This window comes from Haemorhous mexicanus, chromosome 2 (assembly GCF_027477595.1).
Source record: "Haemorhous mexicanus isolate bHaeMex1 chromosome 2, bHaeMex1.pri, whole genome shotgun sequence".
Classification (NCBI taxonomy): domain Eukaryota; kingdom Metazoa; phylum Chordata; class Aves; order Passeriformes; family Fringillidae; genus Haemorhous; species Haemorhous mexicanus.
Window position 1 is genome coordinate 90,832,645 of NC_082342.1, and position 16,720 is coordinate 90,849,364.

At 40.3% G+C, this 16,720-nt stretch overlaps 1 protein-coding gene across 11 annotated transcripts in view; it reads left to right on the plus strand.

Moving 5' to 3' along the window:
* Positions 1–425: 425 nt before the first annotated feature.
* The window catches only part of UBE3A (ubiquitin protein ligase E3A), a 52,324-nt gene continuing 36,029 nt past the window's right edge, over positions 426–16,720 (plus strand). For 3 of the 11 annotated variants that reach the window (XM_059839450.1, XM_059839460.1, XM_059839449.1), the window contains exons 1-3: positions 426–807; positions 4,531–4,620; positions 10,135–10,202. The gene's annotated coding sequence lies outside the window, so the exon portion shown is untranslated. Of the gene's footprint in view, positions 808–4,412; positions 4,621–5,415; positions 5,529–10,134; positions 10,203–16,720 lie in introns of all 11 variants that reach the window. The other 8 variants (XM_059839452.1, XM_059839455.1, XM_059839459.1 and 5 more) reach the window with 6 other exon arrangements.

Here is a 16,720-nt window from a genome sequence, read left to right on the forward strand (position 1 = left end):
TCTGTGCGTGGGTCAGTGCGTGTGGACCCGCGTGTATATATTTGCAGATGCTTATGTACGCGTATATGTACGCGCGTGTGTGTGTGCATATGCGTACGTATCTGCATATGTGCGTGTACGACCGCACCCGACAGGCACTCCTTCTTCCCTCACACCGCCCCACCCTGCGCGAGCGCACGCGCAGCCCCGAGCCCCGCCGCGCCCCGCCCCGCCCCGCGCGCCCGCCTGGCCGGCGGCCCCACCCCGCGGCCCCGCGCTGCCCTCTTCCAACATGGCGGCCCCCGCCTCGCGCGCGCGGGCGCGCAGGCGCTGCCGCGGCTCCGCTCTTCCGCCGGGCGCCGCCGCGAGTGCACACGGCCGGAAGGCGCGGCCCGGCAGCTCTCTATGGTTGCCCGCGGCGGGTAGCGCGCCGCCGCCGCCTCGCCTCGCCCCCGCCCGCGCTGCACGCCGGGACACGGCCGGTCCGGCCTCCTTCTCTCCCTCCCTCCTTCCCGCGCGCCCCCCCGCGCGCCCCGAGCCTGCGCCGCGCCGACATCCGCGTTGTCCCAAGATGGAGGTGCGGGGCTCGCGCTGAGCGCGGCCCGGCCGACACAGGAGCAGGAGGAGGAGACGCGCCCGCCCGGCCCGGCCCGTCGGCCCGCCTCGCCTTCCCCGCCCCGCCAGGCCGCGGCTCCGGCCGCACCGGCAGCAGCAGCGGCGTCGCCTCCTTCTCGCCCGCGGCCCGGCCCAGAGTGCGGCGCGGCCCCCGCATGAGCCCGGGCGGCAGTGGCGGCGGGAGCGCCCGGGAGCAGCAGCCAAGGTGGCCAGGTCGGTGTGAGCGCTGCGCAGGGCCGGGAGCGGGGATGGCGCCCGGCTCACGCTGGACCTGAAGGGGAGGGAGGCGGCCCTGCCAGCTCCCCTGCGCCGTGGAGGGGAAGGCGGCAGCCCCGGGGGTCCTCTCCTTCCGCGCCTTGAGACGCATGGGTGCGGGGCCGCCCCGGGAATGCCGGCCGGGTGGGTGGCTCCGAGCTTCTCCCGCCCCCTCGGGAGACCTGGCTCGCTGGGCGACCTTGGGTGAACCCAGCCTGCCCCTGCCTCAGTTTCCCGGTTCGGTGACTACTCTTCGGGGCTGCTGTGGGCGTGGGACGGCTCGTTGCTGTCGGCGCGGCCGGCTGGAATGGGAAGTACTGCGAGGGTCTCTTAACTAGTGGCCAAGGCCTGCTTGACAAAGTGGGTCTGATCACTTTGCTCGTGTTTGCTCTTCTGTCCAGTCTGAAGAGTTTGATCTGAACCTGTGAGCAGGATGCCTTGTTGATGCATGTGATCTGTCGCTCCTGACTGCAGGATTTTCTGGGCTTCAGTTTTTAAGCATACCTACAGTATTTCTGTAAGGATGGTTGTAAATCAGATGTCTAAGCTGATGTTTTGTGGTCATTCAGCAGTTACTACTGCTTAAGAAACAAAACATGTTTCGCAATTCTCCTTTAAGTGACAAGAACCTGTAATTTATAGACTTGTAGTTATTCCTTTTTTTTTTCTGCAGTTAATGGAAATACTTATTTATATTTTCTTCTCTCTAATGTGTTGGTCTAATTCTGGGACTAAGGTTGTGTTTTACACATCACTTCAGGGATGGTCCCTCTGTATGTGTGTAAACTTACCTGCTTCAGTAAGAATCTGCAAACCTGAAGCCCTGTAAGAAATCAGCTTCTCAGAGTGGTTTTACCATGCTTCTTGCATTTCTAGCAGAAAGTTTCTCAGTGGAAAATTGTACCCGATTTTAGCTTTGAATTCTTAACAAAGTAGGACCTGCTTGATTGTATTGTCAATTTATCTTCTTTCTCTTTTTCTTCCTTTTTTTTTTGACTAGCTGACTGGTTTGAAAGGGAGAGGTCTAAAAGATAAGATTAAGTTCCTAATTCATGCAAATAGCATCCAGTTAGAGAGATTACCTGCTAAGGAAGAAGCCACGCTCTGAGTTGTACTGTGTTGTTAGACACTTACTGTGGGGGGAGAGGAAAATGTTGGAGATGGAGAGAGGTGTACTACTTGATAAGAATGAAAATTGTTGGAAAATGGGCTTACAGTTCTCACAAACTGCTTAGTTTAGATGTAGGCTCTGAATAGCTGTGCCCTTTCATTGTGAAAATAGTTGAAGGTACTTTTTAGGAATTTGAAAATATGGCAAAACTCAGTTTAATTGAGTGTGTTGAATTGAAAGTATGAAATGTGTATCACTAAATTGATATGAATGTGCGGAGAAAACTATCACACGTGTTTGTCTTTTAAAACAGGTGCAGTTTGTAGTGCAGTATCATTCTGTCAACTCAGTAAAGAGAAGTAGTGAAAGAAAGCCTAGTCCACTAGTTACATTTACAGAGCTGATACTTTTAATTGAAATATTTCTGTACAATGTTACAGATGCTTCATGTCTCTTTTACCAATACCTTCCATTCCACTCTAAGTGTTTGCTATATAATGTAGCATCTTTCCTGCTGGAATTAAGAAGTTGGTTTTTTTTTTATTTATCAGAGGTGTTTGTTATTTCTCTTCGTTGGAGTGTCCTGAGCATCTCCCAAGAATATAAGAACAAAAGCACCAAGCTAGATACCAAAATAAGTATTTGATTTGTTCGGGTTTATTTCAGTGTATGATTCTGTGACTTGGTAAAAAAAGTCAGGCTTGAACAGCAGTGTGTTCTAAAGCCTAAATTTCTCAGTCCAAGTCCTCTTCAGAGCTCTAAAGTTTTGGGGGTTTGATCCTTTTTTTTAAATAACAAACAAGACTTCTGGTGTTTTCCTTTATTTTTTAATTGCTGCTGCTGTTTAAAAACATGGGAACGATGATTCTTTTTGTGAATGGAATTGAAAACTGTGTGTATATGTTGAATACATATAGGGATGTTCTCAGCCTGTTGGAGTCCCTGTTAGAGTGTCTGGAAATTGTCCCCAGTTGTTTTAATCAACTTGAGAAAATAAACTGGTTCTTTTTCATATAATTTAACTTCTCTTTTGAAAGTATAAAATGTCATGTGTACTACCAGGACCCAGCAAGACAGTATAAAATCGTATTTGTTTCACTATGATTATGTCCTTTGTTGATATATTTTTCACTAGTTCTCAGAATTCACAGGTTCTGCTTAACCAGAGTTGAGTTTTAAGTTAGAAACATGTTTAATTGAAAACACGTTCAAACATATAGCATTTTCAATAAACAGTAATTAGCATCGTACATGATATGAAACTTACCATGGAATAAATTCAGTTTTTATGCTTTTGTAAATATGCATCATCCTAATTTTTGCTGTGCAGGAATGATTTCCATTCCCCCCCCCCCCCCATTGCTTTTAGTTTTAGTTCACTTAGTGAATGTCCAGAGAGAATTCATCTTCTTTTAAATGCAGGAAATGTCTTTCTCCCTCCTCACACCAGTGTTCTCATACACCTGAAGATGAAAGCCACTAATTTTTAAAAATAGAACATGCAATTGAGGGAAAAAGGGATATAATTCATAAAGTTTCTAGGCATGGATCTCATTTCCAGCATCAATCTTCCTATCTGGTAGTATGGGCCAAGTCTTCACTCTAATTAATGAATTTATATTGACTTTTAAACAAAGGAGGTGTGTTTTACAAGTTTTCTGAAATATCCAGTGTATTTAAGGTAGCTGCAAATTTTTTAGAGAAGCAGTGTTAAAAGGTTTTCTGTCACTAATCAAATTCTGATTTGTACCTGGAAGGAGGGGAATAATACATTTGCTATCAGGGTCTGTAATGAAAAAAATCTAGAGTATGTTGTTTACTTTCAAAAAAAAAAAGTACCTCCTCCCAGAAGTTCTGTAAGCTATGCTATATATCTGGTTCCCAGAGACAACAGCAGTGAGCAAATCTCATGTTAGAAGTGAATTTTGTCACCTTAAATATTTTGACCTTAACATTTACTGCTGTAACTTCTTGTATTAGGTGGCGGTGCCTTATGGCCTCATAAAGTTGTGTTGCCCATGAATTAAAGTTTGAAAAAAAGCTGGTTCATAGGAATAGTAATGTGTGTAACATATCTGGTTGGTTAGCAGAAAGTCAGCAAATACAGTCTAAAGGTAACATTTTGCAATGAAGCAACACTTCAGTAACTACAGCAGCTGGTGACACATTTCTTCAGGAAAATAACCTCATAGGAAGAATATGAAAATCAAATAATGTTGAGATTCAGGATTCAGGTTTGGCAATGTAACATTGACTAAATAGCATTTTAAATTGCTATTTTTGAATAGCTGCACCTTCCTGTGGTTAGGAGGGATAGAGTTTATTGACAAAATAACTTGCTGGGTGCAAAATTACATTATGAATTAAATATTATCATAGTTCTGTCTAACAAATACTCTTATGAATGAGTCTCTTAAAGGAAGCATTAACTACTTCTTACTTACTTTAATAGGTTGAGCCTGCTTCCCTGTATAATGCAAACTGCTGAATGGAGGAAGGGGGTGGAAGTCAGTCTTTACCGATACTCTTTCCGTTACCGTCCTGCATGGTTCTTTACCCATGTTTTACAGAGTGGTGAAGAATTAGGAGAAGCTGCAGTTGTTCTGCTGAGTGGAGCTAAATGGGTGGCTTCCTTCTGGACCCTCACTTCACTGTCTTAGGTAAGAGGGGTGATCTGCCTCTTTTGAAGCTACTTGCATTTCCTTAGGACAGAAGTATATATGGGTTTTTTTAGAGAAACTTCTAGTTAGCGAAGCAGAGCTTTGAATTCTGGGGTTTTTTTTTTTATCTGGTGGCTTGAAAAGGGCATTCACAGTATGTAGCTTTTCCAGTACTTTTCATTGAAAAGCATTGCTGTTTGCATCCATTCAAATAACTTTAAAAACATGCTCTGTGTACTAACATAACTTGCTTCTGAGAATCACGTTTATCTTATGTAGTATGACAGAAGTGGGACTGTCACTCAGAGGTGGATTACAGTGGTGGTGGACATAGGACAACTTTAACTCGTTTACCACTGACTGCTTGATATGGAGCGCATTACTTTTTTTTTCCCACAGACTTGGAATAGTTTGGGTTGGAAGGGACCTTTAAATGTCATCTAGTCCAAATTCCTCTGCAATAAACAGGGACTTTTTCAAATAGATCAGGTTGCTCAGAGCCCTGTCCAGCTTAACTGTGTATATTTCCAGGGATGGAGCATCTCCTGTCCCTGGGCAATCTGTTCCAGTGTTTTACCACCCTCATTGTAAAAAATTACTTTCTGATATCATCTTAATCTACTCTCTTGTAGTTAAAAGCCATTACCTCTTATCCTGTCGTAGCAGGCCCTTGTAAAAAGTTTGTCTGTTCTGTTTGTCCTCCTCTGTGCAAGTTCCTCTTCAGTACTAAACAAAAGCAAATGGGTCTCTCCAGATCCTTCTCTTCTCCAGGCTGAACAATGCTAACTCTTTCAGCTTTTCTTCATAGGAGAGCTGCTCCAGCCCTCTGATCATTTTTGTGGCCCTCCTCTGGACTTGTCCATTGCTGTCATGTGCTGAGGACTCCAGACCTGGACGCAGCACTGCAGGTGGGATCTCAGAGGAGTAGAAGGGCAGACTGGTCTCCCTTGGCCTTCTGGCCTTGCTGCTCTTGATGTAGCCAAGGATACAATATGGACTGCAGGGATACATTCTGGACACATTGCTGGGACAAGGCTGGCCTTCCAACAGCCAGGATCTCCAAGTTCTTCTGTAATTACTTCTGCTGCCAATTCCCTCATCCCTGGCCTGTATTGATATCAGGTGTTGCCAGCCCAGGTTCAGGACTTTGAACTTGGACTCTTTGGGTGAGGTTCTCATAAGCCCGCTTTTCAGTGTTGTCTAGGTCCCTCTGGATGGCATTCCATTCCTCAGCCATATCAGCCACACCACACAGATTAGTATTGTTTGCAGGTTTCCTGAGGGTACATTAGGTTCCACTATCTGTCATTGATGAACTGGTCTCAGTATGGATCCCTGAGGGACACCTCTTGTCATTGATGTCCATCTAAACATTAAGCCGTTGAGCGCTTCCCTCTGTATGCAACCATCCAACCAATTCCTCATCCACCAAAGAGTCCATCTATTATCTCTCCAATTTAGGATGAAGGGTGTTGTGGGGGACCGTATCAGAGGCCTCAGAAGTCCAAATAGATGACATGAGTAGCTGTTCCCTTGTCCAATGATGCAGTCACTCTGTCACAGGAGTCCATTAGGTTGGTCCAGCCAGACTTGCCCTTGGTGAAGCCATGCTGGCTGTCTCAAATCTCCCTGTCCTCCATGTGCCTTCATGTTCCTTCCTTGTGTGACAGAATGTCAAAGCTGTGACCTAAAAACTAAAGACAAAATTTAAGTATCAAATACTGAAGGGTGGTTTGAAACCAAAAGGAAATTTGATCTTGGTGGCCTCTGGATCAGTAGGATCACAAGCAGAAAATTACAGAACCTCTGTTTGGGTTTGGTGGCTGTTGCATAATGGTCTAGCAATGATTAGTCCACATTGTTTGCATTTCTTTCTGGTGTTTGAGGACTGTGACAGGACTTCTGACTGAACTGGAGTTTTAGGTGTGAAGCTAGTTCATCTCTCCATAGAGAGGACCATGGTTTTTGCTTCCTTTAGCAGACTGCTTTTAGGACTTTTTAATACTTCCTTGATAATCATTACACCTAAGAAATCAATAAAATGAGGAGATCTGGATGACAGACACCCTCTCCCTTACCCTTAGGAGCCTTAGGCACAAGAGTGGTCTTTCTTGTGTTGCCAAGCTTGCACGGCACTGAGAGATGTCAGGCTTGTCCAGGCAGCCAGGCTCTGGCACTCCTTGTGTACTCCTGCTCTGGTATGCTCCCTGGAACCCAGGCTGGAGCAGCTGCAGTTCAGCAGGCTTGGGCTGTTAGCAGGTGGTGGAATGGCTCTTAAAGGAACTCAACTTCTCAAATGGGGCGCAGGTCAACATACTTCAAGAATGGCTATCATAGTTGTAGAAGAGTTTTGCTTTTGGTTTATGGTTAGTTGTATGTTTGAGCTAACTAATAGTTATAATATTTTTATTTTAAAATGTGGTATTTGCCTTTTTCTTAAAAGGAATCAAAAACTTCTGCAAAGCTAGATAATACTGAAGAGGTCTGCCACTACCTCAGAATTTCTGTTTCCAATACAATCTTTCATTTTTCTTATTTGTGTGGCTATACTCAGATAATGATTGCTTATTTTTTCATAGTGAAATCTCATGTCCAAAGTCTTGGTGATGAATGTTGTGTTTTACTATGTGTGTACACCCAGGTTTATTTTTAGGAAGTCCAAGGTATACTAGTGTACACTGGCTGAGTAGCAACACCTTGTGTTTCAGCTGGTGTAGCAAAAATTACTTATTGTAGCCAATAGAAATATGTAAGTAAGAGTCCACACAACCTGCAGATCCCATCAGATTTCAAGGACAAGGGAGCTCCTGAGAGAGTGTAACACTTCTGTGAAACTCTGGTATTTCTTTCTTGCAAAGATTGAGCCCTTTCCATAGTAAGGTTGTGAAAAATACTCCATTTGCATTATTCCTACAACCTGAATATCTAACTGAAAGAAGGATGTAAACATAAAACATAATTTAAGCACCTGATAGAGGTGATTTCTTTCTATTTTTTATCGGGCCAGACATGAGAATTGCAAAATATTTTTTGTATTTTTTTAATAAGTTCTCAAATATTTTGTAATCCTGTATGCAACATTGTGGTTAATTCAGTGCTTTACTGTCTGTGTTAATATAATTCAGTGTTCCTTGAAGTCTCCTTATTGAAAATGTATGACATAGTTGTAAACAAGCAGCTTTTTTGGCTCTGGTCACATGATCGATTGAGGGGTTTTTTGGTTGTTTTTTTGGTTTGTTTTTTTTTTTTTAATGTGTAGTGGAAGCAATAAGGTTGGCCAAGCTTTAAGTCATATTGTCATTTGCATTTTTTTAGGTAGATGTGGCTTAGTGCTAATTAAGTACACTGAGGGTGAATGTTGAAGTACATCTGACTTCATGAAATAATTTTCATTCCTTTTAGATAGGCATTACAGAGCTTTATTTCCTTTTGTGTTGTCATGTAGCCTTTGAGTGAATGTAGACTTTAGACTTAGTAGTCTGCTGAACTCTGTTCTGCCTTAGTGTTAGCTGCTGGGGAGAAACTGAAGGAAAAAAACTGGAAGTCCAGGAACTTCAGTTTTGTGTTGTTGGGTTTGCTCTTCTGTTGCTGTGTATTATTATGCAAATTACCTGTCTACATCTCCATTGTGGTCTTGTTTCCTCTATCAGTTGTACAGTCCTATCCTACTCCATAGCTTCAGTTCTTTTGGGAACCTTTCTTTTTTTTTTTTTTTTTTTTTTTTTTTTTGTCTCTGTTGCCGGGCAATAATCTTAAGAACCCTGGTAGATGTATTTGCAATACTTTTTCAAGCTGTACTTGGTGCTTTCCTCCTACTCTGTGAATACTGAAAATTTGTGATTCTGTATCTTAGAGGAGAATGAGAGAATTTTATACCGATGACACTCTCTGTGTCTGTAGAGGAACAAATGTGTACATTGAATCTGGAAGTCCTGCGACACAAGGTGTGAAAATATTGGTTGCGTTTGTCAGAATACTTCTGAGTTTGTCTAATGGCACCACAGTGAATGAAGCATTATTCTTTGGTAGAATATAAGGTATTTTGGATTTCTGCTGTGGATATGCAGTGGAAATGCTACTTGCAAATAGGAAAATTATCAGTTATTGTCTCATGTTGTTTAGATGAATTTTTCTTCTGTTTTTTTCTGAATGGTGGCAAAGTTTTATTGACACAGTTGCGTATCATTAACACAGTAATCCTAACTGTACAGAAAGCTACATAATTAGTAGAATTGCTTGTTGAAATAGCAATAGTCCTTTTCCACAAAACTTGTAGGCTGCTGTATATAACCAATTTTTTTAAAATACAAAAGTGTGCTCACATTGTTAGTGCTTGGAGCTTTAGTGGCAAAACTGGTCCAGCATCATCACTCCACTACAGTTCCCTGATAAAGAATTTGGCCCCTGACACCAAATGATTTCTCGCTGGTTTGACATCTTCTAAAATAAAACTGAATGTAATTAAGGTAACCAGATTGAGGTTTCCTATGTGGGAACCCTGATCTATATTGGAGATCAGCCTAAATCAGCTGCATTGGATTTGTTTGTTCTTAATGGAGTTTTAAGCCAAGAAATTATGTATTAATCTTCACAGTGCTGAAAACATGATATTCTGTGCCAAATTATTAACTTTTTTGGAAAGTAATTAGTAGATTTCATAGAATCAGGGAATGGTTTGGGTTGGTAGGGAACCTTAAAGAAAAAATCTAACTACAAGCCTTGTCCATGGGCAGGGACACCTTTCACTAGACCAGTTCACTGAGAGCCCCATCCAGCTTGGTTTTTAACACCTTCAGTGATGGGGAATCCACAACCCCTATCTTTCTTTAGTTATATGCATATGTGTCTGTTTCTGTCACCTTTTTCCTTGAGGCTGGTTGTGCCTTTAGGTGTTTGTTGAAAATATTTCAAGTATGTTTTAGTCCCTTGTTAATTATGACTTCTCTGAAAATGAATACATACAAAAGCACTGAACTCCAGCAGTCTTACGCACCCAGAACAAAGATTTGGTTCTATGACTTCTCCTGAGTGGTTTGTTGGTTTTTTTTTCTTATTATAAATTCCAGTTCTTAAAGAAAAGAAAAACAAAAAGGACAAAATAAGGGGTGGAAAGGAGAAAGGAAATTGATATTTGTAATGAACTGGATGAATGGAATTGTAAAACTATTGCATTACTACAGGGGAAAGAATAGGAAGTACTGTGTGTATGAACTTCATGCTTTTGTAGCTTAACTAACGTAATAATTATTTTCTGTTGTGCTTTTCTGTGAGAGGTATGATTTAGTTTTATATGGTTTAGTTTTAGGTAGTCCTGTGAGGAGTGGGGAGTTTGGTATGGTGGTCCTTGTAGGTCCCTTCTGACTAGATATATTCTATGATTCTGTGTTTCCTTTAGTTGCAGATTTGTGACTAGTCAGATAGGCACTTTTGAATGTATTGTCTTGAAGTTGTATGTAGCTTCAGAATAGTATGAAGCATAATGCAAGAACTGAATTGTAATATTTTGCGTTATAGGTACAAGAACTGTAGAAGTCCATTTTAGAATTTGAAAGAACAAGATTCTGCAGCTCTGGAAAGATATGGTATGTTTATGTTTCCACTTACATTTTTTGTATGCTAATAATTGTTGTGGCAAATAATTATACTTTTCTTCACTGAAATTTAAAAAAAGATTGAAAATTAATTGAGGAAGAAGCACACAATAAATTTTCCCTTTTTAACTATGATATTTATTACTTAATCATAATTCTCTAGAAAGCTGACTTATTTGATTTTTCTTGGGAAAATAAATACTGATGATATAACATTGGTGAATTCCCTTTTGACTTAACAAGCTCATCATCATGCTGCTACCATCCATTAATTTCTCCATGGATTGGATAAGAGCTGGTGTGTTTCTGAAAGCTGTATGTTTTTGGTTTTTTTTCGCTACTGAGCATATTTACAGTGAGGCTATGACTTGAAAAATAAGTTTAGAACTTGCAGAAAATTTTTGTAATCATCAGTGTAAGTCAAGTTTACAAATAGGAATGCTGGGAACTACATAAATACAATCTTTTTTAGCAGTGTTAACATAAACCCATGGTACACCATATCTCTTTTTTGTCTAGGCTCTTACATGTCCAGTCAGCTTAAAAGTATGTACGTGTATTGTGGCAGGACTGGGACTTGAACTTGCAGTTGTTTTAATTGCCATTCCTAAGTTAATTTTGGTGTAGTTCTCTAGTAATACGTGGTATTACTGCACTACTTTGTAGTGTCTTTTCAAGTTCTGTAGTTCTGCAACTTGGTACATTGAGAATTTTTGAAACTTTTAGCACCACTACGTTGAGAAAAACGACAATTAAGTTAATTTTTCTGCCATATTAAATGGGTCTGTTACTGCATATACAAGATTGTATGTAGTTATTTCAGTAACAGCTCCTAAGCCATGTGTGTACTTTTAACCACTTCAATTGCAGGGAAGCTGATTTGAGTTTTCTATGCCATGGGTTTATGTCTGGATTTTTTTTTTCAAGATAATTACCTTAGAAATAAAATTTAGAAATCTCAAATTTGCAGAACAGTTGTTTGATGTCTTTTTAAGTTCTGTTTTGTAGGAAGCGATAGACAGGCTCTAATAAAACTGTTAATTCTAAGCTGAAACTTTGGCTGTAGTATGTACTAATTAAAAATTGTAAGTCTCTCAAAAAGCTACAATGTTACATTGTCACAATCCTGATGTTCCTGAGAGAATTGTATAGATTGGTCCTTTACTCTAGCAGGCATCTGGCAGGTAGTGTATATTCATTTTTGCACCCACAGCACCACTGGGACCACCCACCTGCTTCTTGCTCTCCAGTGTCAATACCGGTTCTGTGTATGATGGCTCTTCTTCAAACCTAAGCCATTATTTCTTTATTGCCATTATGCCTGCTGGCTACTTTTCTTCTGGATGTTTAACTGCTTGCCACTGTATGTATGCATAGAGTCTTTGTAGTGGTATGTGCTTCATATTGAAGAATTCCCCTCTAATCCCCCACACATTGTGAGTTATAAATACTAATGGAACATCAGAAAAGCTGAATGTCGTACTACAGAATTGCATGGTTGCTTGGTTTTAATATCAATTGTATTTAAACAAACTGAAGAACTTGCAGCATTTAAACAAATGCTGAAGAACTTGGTGAACAGAAAGATGCTTTACATGGAAGGCAGCATGAAAGATGGGTGGCTAAAGAAATAAAAATAAGAGAATAAGCAAAAGGACAGACAGAATAAAGGTTTAAGTAGTAAAGCTGAAGTGGAGCTGTAAAACTTACCTGACTGCAAAATAAGTTGACGTGATGAGTAGTCAATAAAAGAGTTAGTGAATGACATTTAAATAGGTGATTGGATTTCACCTGCTGGTGTAGAAAGGACTTTTTGTTCATGGCTGTGTATCATTTTGGAGGGAGCCTGAAGTGACAGGTATAATGTAACTGAAATAGAAACAAATGGTTCTGCTGCAAAAAACAAAAAAAATCAGAGGTGTGTATGTAGTGGAAGAAAAAAAATTAGCTGTGATCTAAGTGTAAAACACGGAAGCTAAGGATAATTTTGGATCTTTCCTGTTTTTACAAAGCTGACCAAAATATGTATATGATCTCACTGAAATATTAAACCAAAACCAGATATTGAAGGCAAGATCTAGAGTCCAAAGTTGCAGGAGCAGCTGTAGAAAATGGGAATAACATGCAGGCGTCTAGCTTTTGGCCTGAGGGGAGGGAATGGAGCAAACATTAGATATTTTTCTTTTACTCTGTGATTTATAGATATCATAGTTTAACCCCAGCTGGCAACTAAACACCAAACAGCTACTCTCTCACCTACCCACACAGTGGGATGTGGAAGAGAATTGGAGGAGTAAAAGTGAGAAAACTCGTGGGTTGAGATAAAGATAATTTAATAGGTAAAGGAAAAGCTGTGCATGAAGCAATGCGAAATAAGGAATTCATTCACCTCTTTGCTTGGACAGGCACATGTTCTGTCCTCTCCAGAAAAGCAAGGCTCCATCCTATGTAACAGTGACTTGTGAAGACAAATGCCATAACTCCGAACATTCCCCCTTTTTCCTTCTTCCCCCAGCTTTATACACTGAGCATGATGCCTTATAATATGGAATGTCTCTATGGTCAGCTGGGGTCAGCTGTCCCAGCTGTGAACCCTCCTCACTCCCTGGGCACCCCAGCCTCCTACCTGGTGGGGTGAGGAGCAGAAAAGGCCTTGACTCTATGAAAGCTGTAACACAAACAGCAATAACAAAAACATCCCTGTGTTTACACAGATCCAAAACACAGCCCCACACTAGCTACTATGAAGAAAATTAACTCTATTCCAGCCAAAACCAATACAGTGGGGAGTATTGACATCAAGGCAAAGTAAGTGTACAGATATTATAGGATGGAGCTTTTATGTAAATCTATGTTTGATCTCTTTGTATTGAGATACACAAAATTTTACCTTTATGAAATTCAGTAACTTGTGATTGTACCGAAATGTAAATTCCAGAGTAACACTAACTTTAATTTGAAGATAGTAACAAATTCAGATTCCCATCCCAAATAATTTATTCAAGTGTTAATTGTTCTCATGTTTGTGTTCCTGCTCTTATTGAATTTGTGGCCTTCAGTTTCTATTAATGGGGATTTTATATGCATTCTTTCAGTTTGAAGATCTTTATGTATTCTTTTTGTGCTATGAGAAGACTTAGTTTCTTCCAGAATCTATATTGATAGGCTTGATTAACTTTGAACTCTTTTCATTGTCTAATCACAAGGCATTTTCTTCTATCTTCATGATGTCTTTGTGGCTCTTTTCTACTACTTCTGGAACACTTTTGAAGAATATTGAATAATTGGAGAACTGGGTTTAAGTTCGGAAGATGTGTGAAGTACGTTGTGCCAGGGACCCTTCATGAGCAATATCTGTCATTCTTTCTGTAATACTTGTGAGCATGTGTACATTTGTACATCAGTTGTGACTGCTTTAGTCACTTTAGGTTGGCATTTTCCAGGATAGAACCCAATTCTTTTGGTTTTCTAACTCATGTGATTTTGTATTTGTTGTTACTAGTTGAATTGCTTGGTTTACCAGGCAGTGGGGGGAAAAAAATCATATAGAGGCCTTATTAGTATTTGGTTAGAACTTTTTTTTAGCCCCATTAGGATTTATATGATCAGGTTGTATTAGTGGCTGTTTTATTTTACTGTAGAATCAGTAATAATTTTGCCTGCTAATTAGATGATGAAAACTTCTCTTTTTATGTTTTGTTCATTGGAAGCAGCATGCAGGGAAGAAAAGTAATTTGTACTTCCAACTTTATGAAGAAATATAGGCTCAAACATGCTTATTACATTACCTTTTTTATTTTTTTCTTCTGCATATGACAGTTAAGATTGAATTTAGGGGTTTGGTGAATATTGTCCAGGTCATTTGACTCAACCTCAAGTTATAAAAGGCCCACTCTCCTATTAGGTGTCAGTTTCTTACGGTATAGATGATGGTTTCGTTGCGGTACTCAAAGTCATTCTGGAAATATATAAGATTCATTCTTGGAGCATTCATAGGGACTCTTCAGAAGACCTTCAAAAGCTGTCTTTAGTGCTATATTCTTGAGAGAGATGGTTATATTTAATTAAGCAATTAAAATTCTGGTACTGAAAGGTAAGGTAGATCGTGGTACTTCATTGTATGGTGGATTACCCCTATATTTATCATAGATGAAAAAGAGAATATTAAATTTCGATCAAAGATTACTTGGGTAGATAAAATTCCTTTGTAAAGGAAGCTTAAATTCTTACAAGTGCCACTCTTTCGATAAGTCAATCAGAAGTTATAGTTTAAATATAGAAAGTGTTCATCCTCTAGGTGATCTTCCTAGGCCTCAGAAACTGTGTGTCAACTGCCAGATTGCATTGCTCTCACAGAAGGTGACCATCAAATAGTAGGATAGTAGCAGATTTAGGGAAACCATGTAGGTAACAATGTTCAAATAAGTGATTCCAACCTGGAAGTTACTTGCCTTTTTTTTTGGTTGCTGAAAAATAAGTATTTATAATCTCCAGGGTGTGGCTTTAGGTTCTGTATGTTGAAGTTGGGGACCTCTTCTTGCCTTATGCTTGTAGACTTTCAAGGTTTAAGGAAATGTGCTGAGACCTTTCATCACACTTGCTTTCAGCCCCTTTTGATGATTCTGAACTTGCTTTCTGACATCTTGTTCTTTCACTCATTGTTTAACTCCTTGAGTCGATAGGGACATTCTTTTAAGAGAATATTCACCTGCGCCATCTTGGAGAAATAGATGTTGCTCCAAATCACTGTGTAAAAATTATTTATCCTGTTCTTTTTTGAAAAGGACTTGTTCAAGTCTCAAATTTCTTCAGATACGTGGTTTGAAGACATGTCTTCATGTCTTGCTAACTGTAATAGGTGTAGTTGCAGCCCTAGTTGATTCTACTTCTAGTAAATAGTCACTTGGCAGACACGGATGTGCCAATCCCAAAGCGCCTGGCAGTCATCTTGGGTTTTTTGGGCATACTCCATAGGCACAAACTTCCTTTCATATCTTCATCTGCTCAGTGTGTCTGTAAAAGCCTAAGCTGTAAGCCATGCTGATCATAGCAGTTAGGACCAGAGAAATTTGTTTGAATAATGTGAATAAATATCTGCTCTGGGGCTGTTGTTCCTATCTTTTATAAGGTAAGTTACAAACAGAGGAGGTTTTTTGTAGAGAAAATTCCTGTGACAGAAAAGCCGTTGATTTAGACCAATTCACAATTCGTAATACCATTTTCCAGGATCTTAGTGTATTCATCAGTGTGGTTTTCCTTTCCTAATCAAGTAGTGTCTTTTGACTCTCTTAACCAGGTTGGAGGTTTTTGTTCCTTGTTTGTATCAAGCAGTCAAAATGTCCTTTGAAATATATTCAGAATAAATCTTTGATGGCAGTATCCTTCACCACTCGCTTTGTGTTCCAATGTGCTGGTCTCTTTGCCCGCAGACACTACTCTGCTGATGCATGAATGAGTAAGGTTTTAGAAAAAGTAATTCTTTCATCTGTGCTAGAGAATCCTTGCCAATCATATTCTGTCCCACAGGAGTGACAGCAAGGATAGGTGGAAAAGGTAGGATGAGAAGGAGATAAAAGAGAAAAATGAAGGTTTTTTGCTGAGAAGGAGCATGAGAATTTTAGACCACAGTACAGTATTTCTAGATTTAAGGTATTGTGCAACAAATCAGAAATGCTGGAACTACCTGACTCAAAGCTCTGACTGATGACAAATTCAGTTTGTAGGTCCAAGTTTCACAACAAAACTTAGGTGAGTTAACTTCAGCTCAGTGAGATTTGCAGCAGTTCAGACCCTGCCTCCCATCACAGAACTGGTGTTAGATACTATGTTTGGTGGTGTGGTAAATGAGACTGACAGAGTTGGATCTGGATCAGGCCTTGGCATAAGCTTGTCTTGACTATGGCTGTGGAGCTGCCAACTTAAAGTATATTTTTTAACATTCCAAAATCTAGTGATGTTTTAATCCAGCACCAGCACTTCATGTGCTCCTTCATTGTTGTCAGTTACATTCATGACTTTTCCCATATGAAACAGCCTCAGGAAAACTTTGTTTTAATAAGGTTGATGGCAGCGTGGTGTTCTAGCATACTTCCATTTGAATGGAAGACACTGTAACACATTTTTGTCAGTAGTCTGGGTGGTATAGGAACAAGTCTAGGTAGGGAGTCATTGGTCAGGCACACTCCAGAACCTGAGCTGATACTTCGAATAGTCAGAATGCAGGTTTCCCAACCAATGAGGCTTTAGAGATTATACCACTGTGCTCTGACCAGTATACTAAAAGTTACTTGGGCAAAGTGCTAGAAGCAGTTTTAGAATAGGTGTCTGTTTCCTCAAAACTAAGGATTACCTAAAAGTGGAAGTTTTCAGATCTTAATCAGAATGTCATAAGCACAGTAGTGTTTTACAGCTTCTTAGTTTTGCATCAGCATCTTGGGTTGTTGCCTTTTTGTACAGCTGATCATCACAAATGTTAAATGGAAAGTCTTTACCCTGTCCTGTAATGTTGA